The following is a 19,439-nucleotide window of genomic DNA, read 5'->3' on the forward strand; positions in this document are numbered from 1 at the left end:
ACAGCTGATAATTTCCTACCTAGTTTCATCCACTTCTGAAGTACTCCGTCTTGGTATCAGCATTTCCGTGTAAATAATGTTGCTTTTTCCTTCTATCAAATGACGTATTAGACTACACTACTATGAGTGTGTAATTCTTTAAAAATAAAGATGACTTATTTAACACTCCTTAAAAGGGCAGAGAGCACAGATGGGTTCCAAATTCTTCCACCCCCACTTCTTCTTTCCTAGCAACCTCTCTAGCCACAGCAGACAGCTGTAGGATGTTGGTGATTCAAGCTGTGGCCCCGCTTCTTTGCCTCCAGACTTACCACGTGCCAATCCATTCTCTATACACTCGATCATTTTATGTCTACTTAAAACCCTTCAGCGTTGTTTGAAAACCATCAGTTTAAAATCCAAGATTCTTGGAATGGCATTGGAGAAACTTCATGATCCGGCCCCATCTTAGGTGCAGCTCTGTCAACTGATTGCAGTCCCCAAAATATACCCTGCTCTCCTTCACCTCCTGACCTTTGTCTATTTTAACCCCTAGAATTCCTATCTTCCCTCTGTTCCCTTCCCCCATTAAACCTTTATGTGTCCTTCAGTGCTCAGCTTAGCCATCTTCTTCCCCAAAACCTTCCCTGATGAGCAAAGAGACCAAGTGACTGTCATAGAGTAGGTGCCTGTCAAAAACTGTCCTATAGAGGGGCACCTGGGGGGTTCAGTCGGTTAAGCATCTGCCTTCAGCTCAGGTCATGATCCCAGGGTCCTGGGTTGGAGCCCTGTATTTGGCTCCTTGCTCTGCAGGGAGCCTGCTTCTCCCTTTCCCTCTGCCTGCCACTCCCCCTGCTTGTGCTCTCTCTCTCTGTGTCAAATAAATAAATAAAATCTTTAAGAAAAAAATGTCCCATAGAACCTTGTTCTTACCCCATTCTTAGTGCCTATCACTTTTTAGTGATCACCTGTTTAATTACCTATTTCCCCAATTATAAAAACAGTCAGCCTTATTCACCTTTGAATCTTCAATCCATGACTTATAGTAGGTGCTCAATAAAAACACCCTGCAGCATTGAGAAGTAAATCTGCTCTTCCTAAAATGAAACCTATGAGTTTGCTCACCTTAATATGAGGTTCTAATCTGCCAAGCTAAGTACCCATGGATGATGAATAACTCACAGAAGATCCTCTTGCTATAAGTTATGCAAATGAGAATCTATATGAGAATAACCGTTCAAAACACATTCATTCGGCCGGCATTAAGAATTGACTTGCCTCTAAGCTGGTGCAACCACGCTGGAAAACAGCATGGATGTTCCTCAAAAAGTTGAAAATAGAGCTACCATATGACCCAGCAATCGTACTACTGGATATTTAACCTAAAGATACAAACATAGAGATCCGAAGGGGCATGTGCACCCGAATGTTTATAGCAGCAATGTCCACAATAGCCAAGCTATGGAAAGAATCTAGATGTCCATCAACAGATGAATGGATAAAGAAGATGTGGTATATATACACAATGGAATACTATGCAGCCATCAAAAGAAATGAACTCTTACCATTTGCAACGATGTGGTTGGAACTAGAGGGTATTATGCTTAGTGAAATAAATCAATCGGAGAAAGACAACTATCATATGATCTCCCTGATATGAGGATTTTGAGAGGCAACAGGGGGGGTTTGGGGGAGGGAAGGAAAAAATGAAACAAGATGGGATCAGGAGGGAGACAAACCATAAGAGACTCTTAATCTCATAAAGCAAACTGAAGTTGCTGGGGGGAGGGGGAGGGAGAGGGTGGTGGGGTTATGGACATTGGGGAGGGTACGTGATATGGTGAGTGCTGTGAAGTGTGTAAGCCTGGCAATTCACAAACCTGTACGCCTGGAGCTAATAATACATTACATGTTTATAAAAAAATTTAAAAATTTTTTAAAAAAAGAATTGACTTGCACCTAGTTTTTAATTAAAAGGGATGGAGAGCTCAGTACAGATTGCAGAGTCAGTCATAAGCCACGTCTATTTGTCTCAAAGAGCCGTTCACTGAAGGTTGATTAACAGGCAACAATCAGTCTAATCACCTTCACACTTTGTCAAATGGCCAGCTGTCCTCCCCAGATGACACATTTGTCCCCTCCCAACTATAACTCATGCCTACACATGAGTATCCAGTATTAGACTCATGACTCACAGAGTAAAAGACAGATCAATACAAGGTGACTGAAGACCCACTCGGGAAAGTCAGCCTGGTCAACACCTATTCCCATGGCAGCCCCCGACACCGGATTTTCTTCATCACCCAGATACCTGCCCTTAGACCATGTAATCCCCCCCAGCACAGCAGTCTAGGAATTCATTCTCATTCTTGGCACTTCTGGGTTGTTGTGAGTTGTTGTTATTGTTTTTCCCTCATATATGTATTGCTATTGCTTTTAGTTAGTGTAACTTCTTGAACTTTAAAAGGAAACCACATGCAGCGAATGTCAAGAATTACTTGGCACTGAAGATTACTAACCAGGTGGAGAAAGCCATTTCTGCTGCTGGTACCATGTCTCCTTTTCACTTGTGAAGGCAAATTCCTCTGGCGATCTAGGATTTTCACTTTATTTATTTTTTTTTTAAAGATTTTATTTATTTATTTGACAGATGGAGATCACAAGCAGGCAGAGAGGCAGGCAGAGAGAGAGGAAGCAGGAGCGGAGAGCCCCATGTGGGGCTCGATCCCAGGACTCTGAGATCATGACCCGAGCCGAAGGCAGTGGCTTAACCCACTGAGCCACCCAGGCGCCCCGGATTTTCACTTTAAATGCTGAAAATGAAGCTGGGGGTGGGGGAGAGATGAAAGTTAAAAAAAAAAAAGTGTTAACAGTACACAAAATGTCATACTAAGGGTAATGCTTACCACTCGAATAAGCCGTATGGATATCTTGGTAACATCTTTTTTGTTCTTTTTGTTCTTTTTCGTCTAAGAAAAATGTCTATATAAAATAACTTTATCTTATTAGGTTACATGGTGTCACTGGTAAAAGCAATATATTGGAGTTTACTACAGGGTAGTCTTACTCTGCCAGCATCGGATTAACATTTTTTGACAGCTACTTCCCTTAGCTACAGGATGATAAATGGCATACATAAAAGTTGGCCTAAAGCATTGTAAGATTGTGTGACTTGTGATCGTCAAACAGTAATTAAATAACGGTTAGTCCTGTTCTGAGATTTAAGTGTGTTTTATAGTATTTGGTAGCTGCAGAGAAATAAAAGGTACTGAGCTCTGAGTCTTAGTCCGACATGGGTGCCTCTAGGTTTGTGGTTTGGGGGTAGGTCCCTTCATCATCCCTGTCTGTCTGCCTTCCTTTTCTCACTGGACAAGGCAGTGAAAATACAAAGACAATTTAGCCAAGGTCCTATGAGAAGTCTCTGATTCTCAGTTCTCTTCTCTATAAAATGGGGCTTCTTCATGAGGTTTAAGTGAAACAAAATATGTGGAAAGACTTTGTAAATGGTTCAGAGGCATGCAGGTATTAAGTGTTATTTATTTAATAACTAAAAATAATGATGAGAATGTTTAATGCATAGAGGATCTCATTAGAATATTTGTTTCACTTTTTAAAAGTTTTGCTACTTGGAAATAAATTCGAATTTATGAAAAACTTGCACAAATAAAAATAGTGCAGAGACCCCCATCTGGCTCAGTCGGACGGGCGTGCAACTCTTGATCTCAGAGTTGTAAATTCAAGTCCCATGTTGGGTGTAGAGATTACTTAAAATAAAATTTTAAAAAATAGCACAAGGAATACCTATTTACCTTTTGTCCAGATCATCTACTTATATTATTTTACCCTACCTGCTCACTTTCTCTTTCACTCTATCTCTCTCTTTATATATTTTTCCCTGAACCATTTAGAGATAAGTTACATCCATCATGGCCCACCACTCTTAAATAGGGGTATTTGCCTACAGAACCGTAGTATAGTTTTCAACTCTAGTAAACTTAGTGTTGACATAGTCCTTTCCCCTCATTTGCCAACCATATTCCAATTCTATTGACCAATAATGTTTTATGACATTGTTTTGTCTCCTCTAGTAGCATATGCAGCATAGATCAAAGATCACGTGTATTCATCCTTTAGCCTTCTTTAATCTGGAACATTTCTATAATCTTTCTTTGTCTTCTATGTTGACAATTTTAAAATATAGTCCTCCTCTTAAAGAAAAATAGAACATTTCTCATTCTGCAGTTGTTTCCCTTTTTCAGTGATGATCACTTTACATTCATGCATTGAGGATATTCCTGCTGCTGGGAGCCCAGAAGCCATCCCTGCATGTAAAGAGATCACATGCACACGGTGTCTGACTTGTTACAGGTGATAACGTAGTGTCAATCCCATGGTCATCCTCTCCTGCCCTATTTCTTCCCCCTCATTTTTCTACTTGATCCTTGGACTGTCACATCCAACTTACTCTCCCTTCCTGTTATCTGGGCGAAAAGGATGGTGGACAGAAGACCATATCTGTTTCCATCATTCCCAAAAGGGGGAGAGGAGGACCAGGAAGAGCTGCTGGTTATCATGCCCCATCAGAAGGCACCTTCAGGTTTTGCGTCTGGTTCTAAATCATCCTTGATTCTTCTACTGTATCCCCTATCCTTCCAAGCTCTTCAGCTTCTTCCTATGAAATGAAGGGTTCCCATCAGAGTTGCTCTTCCAAGTTTTCAGTGTGTTACCTTGAATCTCATTTCACTTGAACCTTCAACCAAATACATTTTCAGCAGAACAGGTATCACCATTTTGCAGATAAGAAGACATAGGCTCAGACACATTAAGGGATTTTCCCCCGCAATCATGTGCTTGGAGGTTGAGAGGTTCAGGCTGAAATCCAAGGCTTCCCCACTGTATTTTTATGCCTTTTGATGTATTTTAATACAGCAAAATTACTGTAGGATCCTGTGCAATCCCCTCGCATGATGGCCCAAGGCACAGTACATGAGGGTTAATTTGCCTTTTCTTTTATGGAAAATGGTAGAGGGGTTTTTCGATGACATATTTAGGGCACATGGTGCTCAAACTCACTTAAACTTGAAATTTGGCAAAAATGAGAAATACACATGTAACGTACATTTAGCAAATTTGAAAGAAACTTATAGCTCCGAGAAATTTTCCAAGAGTGGTCATCAAAATTAATCTGAGATCTTAAGAGTAATAGTTTTAAATGAAGAACTCATATTGCAAGGAAACTAATTTGCAAGTAAACACAATGGCAATATATATACATATATACATATATATATATATATATCAAACAAGGTACAAGGAAGGAATCTAAGAGATCCTACCCAAAGTCTTTATTAATAGTATAAACAGGCTGATTAGAGAAAATGTAAAAATACATACAGTTTGAAAAGGGAGACATTAACCACCTGACAAATGTGGAAACCCAGAGAGATCGAATCTTGTCCTGTCCATGGCCACACTGGTTGGTTGTAACAGACCTGGGGTTGGACCTTCCATCTCCTGGCTGGTCGTCCAGTGCACTTGTCTACATCTTATGAATTTTTTAATGACCTATAAATTCAAAAAAATTCCAATTCCTTCATACAGAACACAAGTATACACCACCCTACGTTACATAGAACCAAGATATACTTTTAGAAAAATTAAACATTAAATTGAAAAAATACTTTTTTTTAAAGAAAGAAAATTCATCATACGCAGCCTCTCCTGAGAAAAATGCAGGTGAGGTATGTTTAGCCTCAGGGAAGGAGGAGAGAATAAGGTGTCCTAGAGCTGTTTTGTTTCTCCAAGGAGGTCCTTAAACTGGCCATTCAGCTGAGACTTAGGGAATTTGTGATAATTGCATCCATTTCCAGTTAATGTTTGTTTATGCTGTCAGCTAAGAGTTGAGGTTCATTTTTTTGTATCTGGTTATCCGATTGTTCCAGCACCATTCACTTGGTGTTCTGACTTAGTAAGATACGAGATTGACTCCTGAGGAACTATACATCAAGACTAGACGTAGGTGACATATATATCATAGTGCAGAGGCAAACTCTCTTACTTTTTAAGTAGACTGCCCTAGGAAATAGGATTAATATTTTAAAAGTTTCCTCAGAGGTAACGAGAAACTTGTTTTCTCTCGAGAGGTAGGAAGATGAAAAGTAAGCTCCCATGTTACTGTACTTCATAAATGCTTTGCTTGGGAATTTTCTTAAATCACAAGTAGGAGTTAAAGAGAATAATATTTCAAGAAGCATAAGAGAAGCAGTTGTTAGAATTCATCAAACATTCTAGGTAGAAAATGCGGAGTGTGAAATCTGCCATTCCATAAACCAACTGGCCACAAATGGTTTATGAGTTGGGTTGTTCAAAAACTGTCCACTTGGTGGCACCATAGCGCTGCGACAGGACTGAGCCGGTTGCTTTGGGTAAAGGTTCAGTTAAAGGATCGACTTCTTAATGTAGGGTTTCATGATTCTTAAACATGTGGTCATACCACAATACGTGCCAACCACAGACAATTGCCCTAGTCATTTGCACAAGGGAAAAAAAAGAAAAAAAAAAGCATTGTAGGTTGTTCAAGCAAAGACAGAAGAGGCAGGATTTAAGAGACTTGTAGAGCAGGTTGAACTAGTGGATGGATGAAAGCCATCCTAGTGGATGGATGAAAGCCCAACCTGTCTTTTATTCACATTCTTCGACAGAAATGGCTCTGCTGAGTTTTTTTCTTTCCCTTATAACTTGATTCTGAACAGAAAAAGTGACACTAATGACATCAGCCCAAATGAAAGCTGCATTATAAATATTTATTGAGCACCTGCTGTGCCTTCATTCTTTGGCACCATAAGTCACACAGTATAAGGCTAAACACACTTCTTACCCTTGATGCCCTCACAAACTATATGCATGAAACTGTAATTGCAGAATTGTGTGCTGAAGAGAGCCAACTGGAAGCCATAATTAGGAAAGCCTTCCCGAGCAGGTGGGACTTTAGCTGGTCTTAAAGAACAGTTTCATTGTGGCACACAGCCTGTTGCTACACAGCTGGGTGGAAACAGTGCAGGAGGGAGCAAGGCTCCCATGGGCAGTCTTTCTAGTGGCTGGCTAGGGAAGAGAGAGGTCAGAAACTTCAGCTCTGCAACAGTCAGTTAGAGAAGCAGCCATCCCAGCTATTTCCCTGCCTCTCCATCCAACTGATCCATTACTGAAAGGATCCATTGACTCTTTCACCCATTTTTTAAATTATATAGACATTTTTCTTCCAGATGTTGGGGTAAACACAATCTATTGATTTATTTCATTTCTATTTTATTTACTTGAGGTAGAAATCCAAACACCAAATGTGTGGGATGTCTATGAAATAATTTGGTAAGTAACAAACCTAGAGACTAAAGTCTATACTTCTTAGAAGAGCGTTGCCAACATTGAACAGCTTGCCCTCAGTCCATATGCAGGGGTGAAGTGATCAGAAGCTGGGGGTAGAACTTAACATATTTCAGCAAAGAAAAAAACAATACATATGGCAGTGCTGTGTAATTTTTTTTTAAGATTTTATTTATTTATTTGAGAGAAAGAGAGTGTGAGAGAGAGCATAATAGGGGAGAGGGTCAGAGGGAGAAGCTGACTCCCTGCCGAGCAGGGAGCCAGAGATGGAACTCGATCCTGAGACTCCAGGATCATGACCCAAGCCGAAGGCAGTTGCCCAACAACTGAGCCACCCAGGCATCCAGTGTTGTGTAATTTTGATAATTCTTGATTCTGGGTGATGGGTACATTGGGATTTATTGTGCTATTCTATTTTGTGGGTATGTGAAATATTTCCTATAATACCTTTTTTCCTTAAAGATAGTTTAAGGATATAAACTATCCTTAGTTTATAGTTTGAAAAGATAATTCTGGGAATGGGCAAGACTGAGCCGGGAGTTGAAGGATGTAGATCCAGGTGAGGGGGAAGAGAATGAGAAAATGGAGCAGAAGTTGGCAGGGAGACCTCCAGCTGGGAAAAGCACTAGTCACCATTTATTCCACCCAGGGCATGATGGAAATGATGTTTCTCTTCCCGGGGAGATTTCCCAGTTAAAAAAGAACGTTTAGGAAATGGAATGCTGTTTCTTGCTTCAACCCACTTGCCCACATGTGACAAGTGGGAGTTAAAGAGGTGATCAGTTGAATGTGGGCTTTCAGGGACTAGGTACTGGGAAGATAATTGCACCTGTTAAGCAAGGAATGTGTATGCACTGAACTATTAAAGTACTTTTATACAAATTCTCTCATACATAGATAAGAAGCCATTCTGTTCTCTGTTCTCCAGAGCTTCTCTGGCATTCTCCTCTCTCATCTGCAGGCTAAAGAGAAAGAGGCTAGCGAACCAAGAAACATTGAAAAAAGGCAAAGATTTTTAAACAAGCCTTTGTGTTCAAAGGAAAGAGCACAGGAGGACTGAAAGGTGAGAAAACTTAGCTTAGAATTCTGGTTCTCCCACTTTGGAATTACAGGACTAAGGAGAGCCATTTACCTTTTCGAAAACTCAGTTTATGCCTCTATGACACAGAGAGGCTAATAACTTCACAAGTCAGCTTGTAAGGAACAGACAGTATAACGAAGTGACTTTTGAAGAGTTTACTTGTGGCCATTATTTGCAAACACTCTCTCCTCTGCCTTCCCCTGTATTCACCGCACAGGTCTTCAAGTCCGCAGCAGATACGGAAAAATACACAAGATTACAAATTATAGGCTCAGTGGAGACTCAACCGGGTATGAGATGAAAGCCATCTGGGACTGACAGGAAAAGTGGAATCTGTTTAATCTCCCCCAAGAGGAAAACAAGCTATAAGAGCAAGCAAGAGAGTTAAAGAGGGAGTAAGGGAAGTGTGGGGGGCAGCCTTCAAACGGAGAACCATACAGGGGCACCTGGTGGCTCAGTCAGTTAAGGGTCTGCCTTTGGCTCAGGTCATGATCTTGGGGTCTAGAATCGAGTCCTGCATCAGGCTCTTGACACAGCACGGAGCCTGCTGCTCCCCCTGCTTATGTGTTTTCTTGATCTCTGTCTGTCTGTCTCTCTCTCTCTCTGACAAATAAATAAATAAAAAGACAGACAGAGAGAGAGAGAATGGCACAAGGAAAAGCACTTCTCACTCCCAGCAATTCTTTCCCTGTGGAGGGAGTGTTTTTCTAAAGTGACAATCCTAGCCTGTTTTTTCTTTGCCTTCTCACTTTACTCCCTGTGGAAGTGGAGGAGGGCATTGGGTTGGTGAGTGTGGAATGAGACACAGGACAAACAGAAGCCAGCTCTTTGCTCATCCTTCCTCTCCCGGCATCTGCCTGCCGGTCTCAATTCTCAACTGCCTTCTCACTGAGAGCGCTGCTGTGGTACGTGGCAAAAGGGGCTTTCTCATACTGAAATCCAGCATTAGATGGAATTATCCACATATTCCATTGATGCTAGAAAATTGCCAGCCTACCCCACATTGGGCAAGTCCCCACTTACAGCTAAGGTTATCGGAGGACCCACCCAAGCCGCCATGAAATATGTTAAGAGACAGATGGCGTCATGTATTGCATGTTTGTGTCCACTCCTACCCCCACTGTTATACTGAAATTCTAACCCCCAACGTGAGGCTATTAGGAGGGGGGCCATCGGGAAGTAATTAGGTCATGAGGGCGGAGCCCTCATGAATAGGATTAGTGTCCTCAGAAAGGGACCCAGAGCCTCTCACTGTGTTCTTGCCCTGTGAGGACATGATGAGAAGCTGACCGTCTCAAAACCAGGAAGTGGTTCCTCGCCAGACACCAGATGGGCCGGCACTTTGATCTCGTACTTTCCAGCTTCCAGAACCGGGACAAACACATTTCTGTCGGTTACGTCTAAGGTACTTTGTTATAGCAGTCCAAGCTAACTAAAACAGAGTGATCTTTAAAAAACACATCAGTTGTCATTCCTCTGCTTAAAACCTCCATGGCTTCCCACTTCTCCTGGAATAACAGACAAACTTTTTGCTGCGGTCTCCTAGGCCCTACGGGATCTCTCTGCCTCTGCTACCGTCCTGTCTCATCTAGGAGACTGTCCCCCCACCATGCTGGCCCTTTAACAGGTTCCTAAAAAGTGAAGACATTTGTACTCCTCTTCTCTCTGCCCAGAACTTCCATCCTAGACCTTCACAGGACCACCTTCTGGTGCTGTAAACCTCCACTCCAGTATCACCTGCTCGGAAAGTCGTTACCTAATCACCTGTGTAACTTCCGAGTGCAGTTGGTTTGTTCCCCAACATCCGTAATAAGGAATTATTACTTCAGATAGCTGTGTACCTACTTGATTATTTGTTTTCTTCCTGCTTTATTGAGATGAAATCGACAGGATACATTGTGTAAGTTTAAGGCATACAGTATGTTTACTTAATACACTTATATGTTGTGGAAGGATTACCAAGGTAAGGTTAGTAAACACTTCCATCACCTGATATAATTATCATTTCCTTTTGCCGTTAAAACACTGAAGATCTATTCCTCTAGCAGCTACCCAGTGTCTAGTACAGTACTGTTGACTAAAATCACCACCCTCTACATTAGTTTCCAGAATGTAATCATCTTATAACTCTAAGTCTGTACCCTTTGACCAACGTCTTCTCATTTCCTCCTGCACTCCCCAACCCTATTTTCATCGTTCTATTCTCTGTTTCTATGAATTTGGCTTTTTTAGATTCTACATGTAAGTGACAGATTGTTATAGATTATTTGTTTTCCTCTCACTTATCTCACTGAGCATAATGTCCCCAAGATCCATTCATATTGCTGCAAGTGGCTGGGTTTCCTTCTTTCTCATGGCTCAATAATATTCCATTGTGTGTATATGTTATACATGTATACATATGTGTGTATATACATATTATATTTGTGTGTATATATTATTATATTATCTATAATTGTATGTGTTTATATGTGTATATATTTCTATATAATTCTATCATATACATATATACTTGTGTGTATATATATATCTTATATATGTAATTATATTACATTTAGTCATCTATCTTTGGTTTTCTTTGTGGTCATCTGTGTGTTTTCTTTGGTACATCCAGTGTCTAGCACAATGCCTAACTTTATAAAAACTTGTTGGTTGACAAAAGGAATGAAAGATTATTGAGTCAGAGTTTATCTAAATTATAAAGGGAAATTTACAGGGAATCTTGGGTTCAAGTGGACTCTTAAAGTTCTCTAAAGGGACAAGGTAACTCAAGGTTGGGAGAATGCTGGAGTTCTTGGTACCTCTAGCCTAGATAATGGTCTGTCCCTCCCAGTATGCTTCATTGGGATAGTAGAACATCCATTAATATTTATTTTTATTTTATCTTTTTTCTGGCAAGGAGCCTCCCCCAGAGAGAATAAAGAAGTCACATATGGGATCTAAGGCTAGAAAAGCAGCAGGTATGTCCATGAGAATCTTACATGTTTGTAAGACATGTAAGTCTTAACTTCTCTCTATAAGGGGTTTCGACTGTGTTATTTAGACCATGAGAAGCTACTAAAAATTGGGATTTTTGCTTTTTCCTGAGAGAATGCCTACTCTTGATGTTAGTGACTTTTAAGAAATTCTCTTTTTAAAAAACTTAAATATTTTAAAGATATTATAAAAACAACAGTCCTTGCCATCTAAATGTAATAAACATTAACATTTTGCTGTATTTGTAAGTCCTTTTTCAAGGAACTAAAACATGACAGATAACTGTGAAGCCTATGTCCTTTGCTTCCCAATTTAACTCCCTCTCTCCCTCAACAATGTACACAGAAACAACATACTGCTTTTTTTCACTTATCTTTTCAACCTGTCTTTACTGAGAACTGCTTCATAGTGTCCTGCTGTATGAATAAACCCTATTCCTTCTGAATTCCTCTGCTAATGAACATTTGGATTGTTTCAAATTTTTTGCCATTACTAGTAGGGTTTTGGTATACATCCTTCATTGGATTTAAGAAGATTCCTTATATTTATAATCTGACAGGACTTTTTTAAAATAAATGAATCTAAACTTTATCAGATTTTTTATTATGATTATCTGCTAAGATGTTTATGTAATTTTACTTTCTCAATTAATGTATTAAATTACGTGGGTAGATTTTCCAGTATTAAACTGTGCCTAATTTGTGAGTTAAAATCAATGTTGTTCAGAACTACAATTTTAAAATAGTGCTACCTGGGGGCACCTGGGTCGCTCAGTGGGTTAAGCCTCTGCCTTTGGCTCAGGTCATGATCTCAGGGTCCTGGGATTGAGCCCCACATCGGGCTCCCTGCTCAGCGGGGAGCCTGCTTCCTCCTCTCTCTCTGCCTGCCTCTCTGTCTACTTGTCATCTCTATCGAGTAAATAAATAAAATCTTTAAAAAATAAAATAAGATAAAATAGAGCTACCTGGATTTAATTTGCTAATAATTTATTTCATTATTTTGCATCTGTGACAATAAATAACATTTGTCAATAAGCTTATTGCTTAGTTTTAGCATACAGGGTATATTCTAGGCATGTACAAGTCGATTGTCTTGCTCTTTTTTCCTCTTGTCTGAAATGTTTATCTATTTCTTGAAATTTCATGCAACTCGTCTTTTGTTACCTAAAATATGTTCTTTGGAAGAACAGATCTGAGAAAACTGGTCCAATTTAGCAATTATTCACTTATTTTGGCTTTTCTCTTTCTTCTGAGTTTAAGTATTTGTATTTTCCTAGGAAACCATCCATATTATTTATATTTTTCAATGGTTAGTCTCTATAAATATACATATACTTTATATATATATATATATATATACATATATATATATATTCTACAATATTTGTGGTTATGTCCCATGTTTCTATTGTAGTTCATTATTAATACCTGCTTTTCATTTTTTAATTTTTTGATAAGTTTTTTTAAGGATATATATTTTTTATCAGCCTTTTCACAAAATTGGTTTTGAGTTTGTTAATTATTACTATTGGTGATTTTTTGCTTGTTTTCTGTATTCATTTCTGCTCTCATTGTGATTAACTTCTTATATTGTTTTCTAAGTTTACTACTTTATATTTACAGTACCTTAAATGATGAGATCTTTTACTGAAAATGATTTTTATTGTTTTTAAGTAAATACATTAAAGTAGAAATTCCTCCTAAATATTATAACTGCATAATATAAATTTTGAAATGTAGTGGGGGGTGTTTTTGTTGTTCGGCCTTAAATATTTTATCATTTCCTGTGTGGTTTCCTCTTTAGCCCATGAATTAATTGTTTGAGAGTTTCAGGGTTTATTTTTGTGGTTTTTTTTTAAGATTTTATTTATTTATTTGACAGACAGAGATCACAAGTAGGCAGAGAGAGGAGGAAGCAGGCTCCCTACTGAGCAGAGAGCCCGATGTGGCACTCGAGCCCAGGACCCTGAGACCATGACCTGAGCTAAAGGCAGAGGCTTTAACCCACTGAACCACCCAGGCACCCCAAAAGAGAGTTTCAGGGTTTTTAAAAACTGTCACATTACTATTGCTTTCTAACTTAATTACATTAAAGAACACGGTTTGTGTGACAGCATGTCTTTGGAATCTGTTGGAACATTCTGTTACCTAATACATGTTCAATTTTTATAAATGCTCTGTGCTTGAAAAGAATGTTTATGCTTTATATATTGGGCCAAATGTTTTGTGTGTACATGTTTATGTACAATAAACTTTTAATTTAGCAGACCAAATATTATTTATCCTTACTAATTTTATTTTGTCTCTTTTATCTCTGTTATCAAGGTTTTTAAAATTATTCAACCATGATTGTAGGTGTTTCCATTCCTTCCAAAACGTTGTGTTTTGTAGTTTGAGGCTATGTTGTCAAGTTTATACATGCTCATGATTATTATGCTCTTCTTGTAGATTATTCTTTTATCGTTGTGTATGTCTGCCTCAATCCTATTAATGCATTTGACTTAAATTTTCTTCTGTTTGACTAACATTGCCACAGCAGGTTTTGTTTTGATTATGATCCCAGTGTATTTTATTCTGTGGTTTTATTTTATGGGTTTGTCTATAAGCCATAAATAGCTTGATTTTTATGAAATCTTTTATTGGTATTTTAATAGTTAAGTTTAATCCATTTATACCTATTTTGATTATTGAAACATTTAAAGTTATTACATCATACTGTGTATTTTATGTTTATCATGCTTTTTCTTTCCTCCCCACCATTTCTTTCCTTGAGTTGATTTGATAAAGCTATTGGAATAAAAATTTGAAGGTTTCAGTATCTTGTTCCTTATAATACAGCTATAATTCTTTACACACTGAGCTTTTCTTTCTGATTTATAAACATCACTTAATTAATTTAGAAGTGTGTTCCCCAATTCTGCATCATACTTCCTCTCTACAGATTTTTTGTTGTTAGAGTAAATCTTTGTAAAAAAAAAAAAAAAATCCTTAATCAAGGGTGTCTGGACAGAAATCTATGTTTGTGTATCTGAATAATGTCTATATATTTTTTAAAAGATTTTATTTATTTATTTGACAGAGATCATAAGCAAGCAGAGAAGCATGTGGGGAGGCGGGTTAGAAGCAGATCCCCTGCTGAACAGAGAGCGCGACACAGGGTTCCATCCCAGCACCCTGAGATCATGACCCGTAATGTCTATATTTTAAACTCAATTTTAAATAGTAGTTTAGCTGGGGATAAAATTATATTTTGTGCTGCCAGCAAAACTCCAAGAAATTGGGGCAAACAAGTCCTTCGAAGGAGAATCTGGGTAGTTCTTCACAGAGTCCACCACAATTCTCCTTCTGTCCTGACATGATTTGAGGGACATCACAAATGGAGTCCCCATGAGAGCAGCGTGGCTCACATTCTGTTGCTCAACTGTTTCATCCTCCCTTACCATCCCACATAGACTACTTTATGTAGATTATGAAGCTCTAGCAGGTGTCACAGCCCATTTTTAGCTTACCTTTACAGTCTGGGGGATCTACCATTGTCCCTGTTTCCTTTACACAATTAGTCCGGCATAAGTTTCCAATGATATATGGAGCAAATGTTGTCAAGATCTTGGTTGTTGTCATTGTTGTTGGTGGTTGTCATTTGATCTGAGAGGATCTGAACTTTTGTCAGTTCAACTCATTTATATTTATTTTGGTTTGTGATTCTTTGAACAGTTTTGCTGTCTAATTTTATATTTTCTATTTACTGTATTTGATTCTGATTTTCTATCTTCCTTGATAGATAAAATTTTGTCTGATGTGAAAGTTATACATTCTATTTTTCTTCTTGTGAGTATTCATCCTTATATTTATTTTTCTATACATTTCTTAACCATACAAATGTTCTATTTTTCCCTGAATAAGACAAGTACTTATCCTCTCTGTCCTTTGATCTCCTCTTCTACTCTACCTTAATCCTGAAGTGTAACAATATTACCATTTTGACTTTTCTACTTCATTAAGGGTTGTTAGACACATTTTAAAAATCTGGTTTTATAGGCAAAAGGTTTACTTTAATAAATTATTGAATCATTCTTATTACTCAGCTATTTCTGTATTAAAATAAATGAATGCGGCAAGAATTATATATCATATGTTTGAATTTAAATTTGATACAGACTCTTTTGTAATTTGCTTGCCTGTCTATAAGAACTGAACTAGGGATCTGGGGTATCAAAATTAGGGAAGATTTTATAGAAAGTTCTGGGAATGCAGGTTAAAAAGGCATACCACAATCCAAACAAAATTAAACCATAAACTATTCTGGAAAATTTCTTGAACTTCAAGGGTAATGAAAAATTTCTATGACCTTTCAGGCAAAAAATTTTTTTGCTTACAAAGAAGGAAAATTAGCCTTACCTCCAACTTTTCTTGTGTAACATTAATGCCAGAAGACCATGAAACAAAGATCACAAATTATAAAGGGGAAATTGTGAAATGCAAGCATGTGATAACCTGATGAATTGTCGACTGTTTACCTAAGCTACAGATAAGAACTTAAAATGCATTCTGTCCTGGAGATAAAATAATCAAAACTTAGAATGGGAAATATGGGATATAAAAAAAAGGGGTTGAAAATATGAAAATTAAGCAGAATTTGTTGTAAATAATCATTGGAAATACAGTTACAGGATCAATTCAATCAATTCAAAATCAATTCAAAAGAGAAAATCTGGAAGATTATAATTTAATAAATGTAATCTGGACCCCAGATTATAGCAACAAATTGGGAACTAGCTACCTGGATACAGACGGAGAGAGAGACCTATGCATATGGGACTGGTTCTTACTTCCCTGGAGGTGAAATTTCAGGCCAGTTCCATGACTTCTCATTACCCTCTGGTAGTAATTAGTATGTCAAATGATAATCAAAATTTAAACTCTATTCAAAGATTATCCCCTTTCCCAACTCAGGCCTTTTTACAAACAAATTCTCTGTGAGAAAACTGTTATTTGTTGGCTTCTCTTTCCTGGCACTGTTATTGCTCCTACTGCTCTTCTAAGCTGGTTTTTGAACTCAATTATGTTGGAACCTAGAGAAAGAGAAAAGTAAATCGGCAAGAGAAAGAACTAACTTCATGAATAAATTTGAAGGAGTACCAATGCATTAAAGTTACCCAGTGATTACGTTCCATGGGTCATACTTGTTCAATATATGTAATCGTCTCACAATTATATCCTTTGTTTTGTCTCCTGTCCTATCTCCAGCATCATGGATTACCTGGCACACCACAGGAATTCAGCAAATATTTGTGATGAATGAGTGGATAAATAAGGAAGTGTATGATACACAGAAGAGATGGGGCTGGCATCTCTAAAATAAAATGGCAAAGGTTAAAAAACAAGAATGGGCCAAGGTTTTCCAATCGAGTGTAAATTAAAATAAAATAGAGGAAGGAGTTGTATAAAATAGAATCCAAGTCAGAAACAGTATAGGGGAGCCTGTGTGGCTCAGTCAGTTAAGTGTCTGCCTTCGGCTCAATTCATGATCCCAGGGTCCTGGGATCGAGTCCTGCTCAGTCCTGCTCAGTCCTGAGCTCCCTGCTCAGCGGGGAGTCTGCTTCTCACTCTGCCCCTCCCCCTGCTCATGCTCGCTATCTGTCTTTATCTCTCTCTCTTGCAAAAATAAATACATAAAATCTTAAAAAAAAAAAAGACAGCATAAAAGGCATTAGTCCATAATAAGAACATATCAATGACCTTTAAGCACTAAATGCAATAGCTTTAAAATATAGAAAGTATGATTGTTAAAAACCAAAGCAGAAAGAAAAACATGTATATACTAGAAGACTTTATAGACCATTTTTAGCCTTTGACAGGTCAAGTATACAAAAAATAACAATGACATAAGGAATTTGAAATTTAGGGGAAAAAGAATCCTATAAAGATATATAATTCCTATGTCTTGGGTATATTTACAAAAAGGGATACTGTGAGAGATTCACTGTGTTGGCCTACCCAATATCACTCTAAACTACAAAATAAGTACATTTTTAGTTTTCCTTCTCTATCTGTAGGCTCTTTTGTGGCTGGGGGTGCCCATGGGCTTTAGTTCTGACCATCAGACACATCAGCAAGACACATCAGCAAGGACCAGCTAGTACTGCCTCTTGGCGTTCCTCCTTCTTGCTGCCTATAATATCCACCAGATGCCTGAGATGCAGCCCCTCTCTGCATATCAGCAGAGCAGGAAAAGGGAAACAGCCCTGTTCCTTCATGGCAGTCCTGGACTTCTTACTGTGGACTCTTCGAGGACAAGAATTGGCCCCTTACGCAAGCCCCTTACCGGATGTTCTGGTACTGCCTGTTAGGCCCAGTGCTAACTTACATGGTCACAAAACACATCAATAAGTACACCCACCACAAAGCCTGTCTAAGCCACGTCCTCTAACCAACAATTCAACAAAACTGGAAATAAGTGATAAGAGTTTTAAAGTAAGTTATAAAATTTAAGGTGCTCTCAGTAAGTACTGGCAAAGAAGGAAATAATAATGCAAACATAGGGGCACCTGGGTGGCTCAGTGGGTTAAAGCCTCTACCTTCGGCTCAGATCATGGTCCCAGGGTCCTGGGATGGAGCCCCGCATCAGGCTCTCTGCTCAGCGGGGAGCCTGCTTCCTTTCTCTCTGCCTACTTCTGATCTCTGTCAAATAAATAAGTAAAATCTTAAAAAAAAAAAAAAAGAATGCAAATATATACTAGTTGGACAAAAATAAGGTGTGAAATTAAGAATTCTCAAGATACAATAACCTAATTGCAAATTCTATACATACCCCCTTAGGATATTTTTAAAGATTGATTGATTGATTTGTCAGAGAGAGAGGAAGCACAAGCAGAGTGAGAGAGAGTGAGAGCACGAGTGGAGAGTAGGGGACACAGAGGGCAAAGCAGGCTCCTCGCTGAGCAAGGAGCCTGATGTGGGGCTTGATCCCAGGACTCTGGGATCATAACCTGAGCTGAAGGCAGATGCTTAATGACTGAACCACCCAAGTGTCACCCCATTTAGGATTTCTTATCAACTGTTTCTCATTTATCTTTTTTCCCTAAAATGTATCACTTTCTCATATACTACATAAATAACTTTATCTTTTTCACTTTCCTCTATCAGTGTGAGCTCTATGAAGTCAGGGATTTATGTTTGCTCTGTGCACTGATCCTCAATAGACATTCAATAAAATTGTGAAATGAATGAATAATTCCACTGAAGGCAGAACATATAATCTTAATTTTTATTATTAAAACTAAATATGAAAATAAATAATCCAACTCAAGCTGAAAGAGATAAACATCAGTCAATCATCTAATAAATAAAATACCTAAGTAAAGCAGAGAGAAAAGTAGTAAAGATAAACCAAAATGAATTTTGAAAAGTAAGGTTTTATATTCAATGAAACACTTCTTGATGAGAAAAATACAATAAATAAACCTTTGGTAAATCTAATCAAGAAAAGTGGAAAACCCCTAACAAAAATAGGGACAAAAAAAGCTATTATAACAGATAGAAAGGAGAAAAATTAATGATGGTAGAGAACTATTTATAATTCTCTGCCTATAATATTTAGCCTTGGAAAATAGTTTTCTGTGAAAACAGGAATTTTATAAAATTGACTTAAGACGGTCAACAAAATCAGAACGGATCAATAACCATTAGTAACCTAGAAATGGAAGGTTATTAAATCATTACTTAAGAAATAAAAGACTTTCAGGAGGATTTTTTTCCAGCGGTTCAAACTGTCAAGGAGATAAAACCTCTGTGGCATAGCAGCTGCTGAAGAACACAGCAAAACGTGAAATTGGGGATGAAGTTTATCAAGTGGCTTTTCACTATCCATTGGTGGTATTTTCTTCCTGAGCCTATTGATCTGATTTATAGTCTTAATAAAAATCCTAGTAGTAAGTCGCTGCTGCATTGTCGTGTGGAGAACTCTTCCTGCACTGTTGAACTCAGTTTGCTGGTCCAACCACACCACAGAATGTTAAACAGCC

At 38.2% G+C, this 19,439-nt stretch overlaps 1 long non-coding RNA gene across 1 annotated transcript in view; it reads left to right on the forward strand.

Moving 5' to 3' along the window:
* LOC132020663 (uncharacterized) overlaps positions 1 to 19,439 on the forward strand; it is a 101,989-nt gene that overhangs the window by 71,013 nt on the left and 11,537 nt on the right. The window contains exon 3 of the long non-coding RNA XR_009405053.1: positions 11,340 to 11,400. This is a non-coding gene — a long non-coding RNA (uncharacterized LOC132020663). The remainder of the gene's footprint in view (positions 1 to 11,339; positions 11,401 to 19,439) is intronic.

Source organism: Mustela nigripes, chromosome 6, assembly GCF_022355385.1.
Source record: "Mustela nigripes isolate SB6536 chromosome 6, MUSNIG.SB6536, whole genome shotgun sequence".
In the NCBI taxonomy this organism is placed as follows: Eukaryota; Metazoa; Chordata; class Mammalia; order Carnivora; family Mustelidae; genus Mustela; species Mustela nigripes.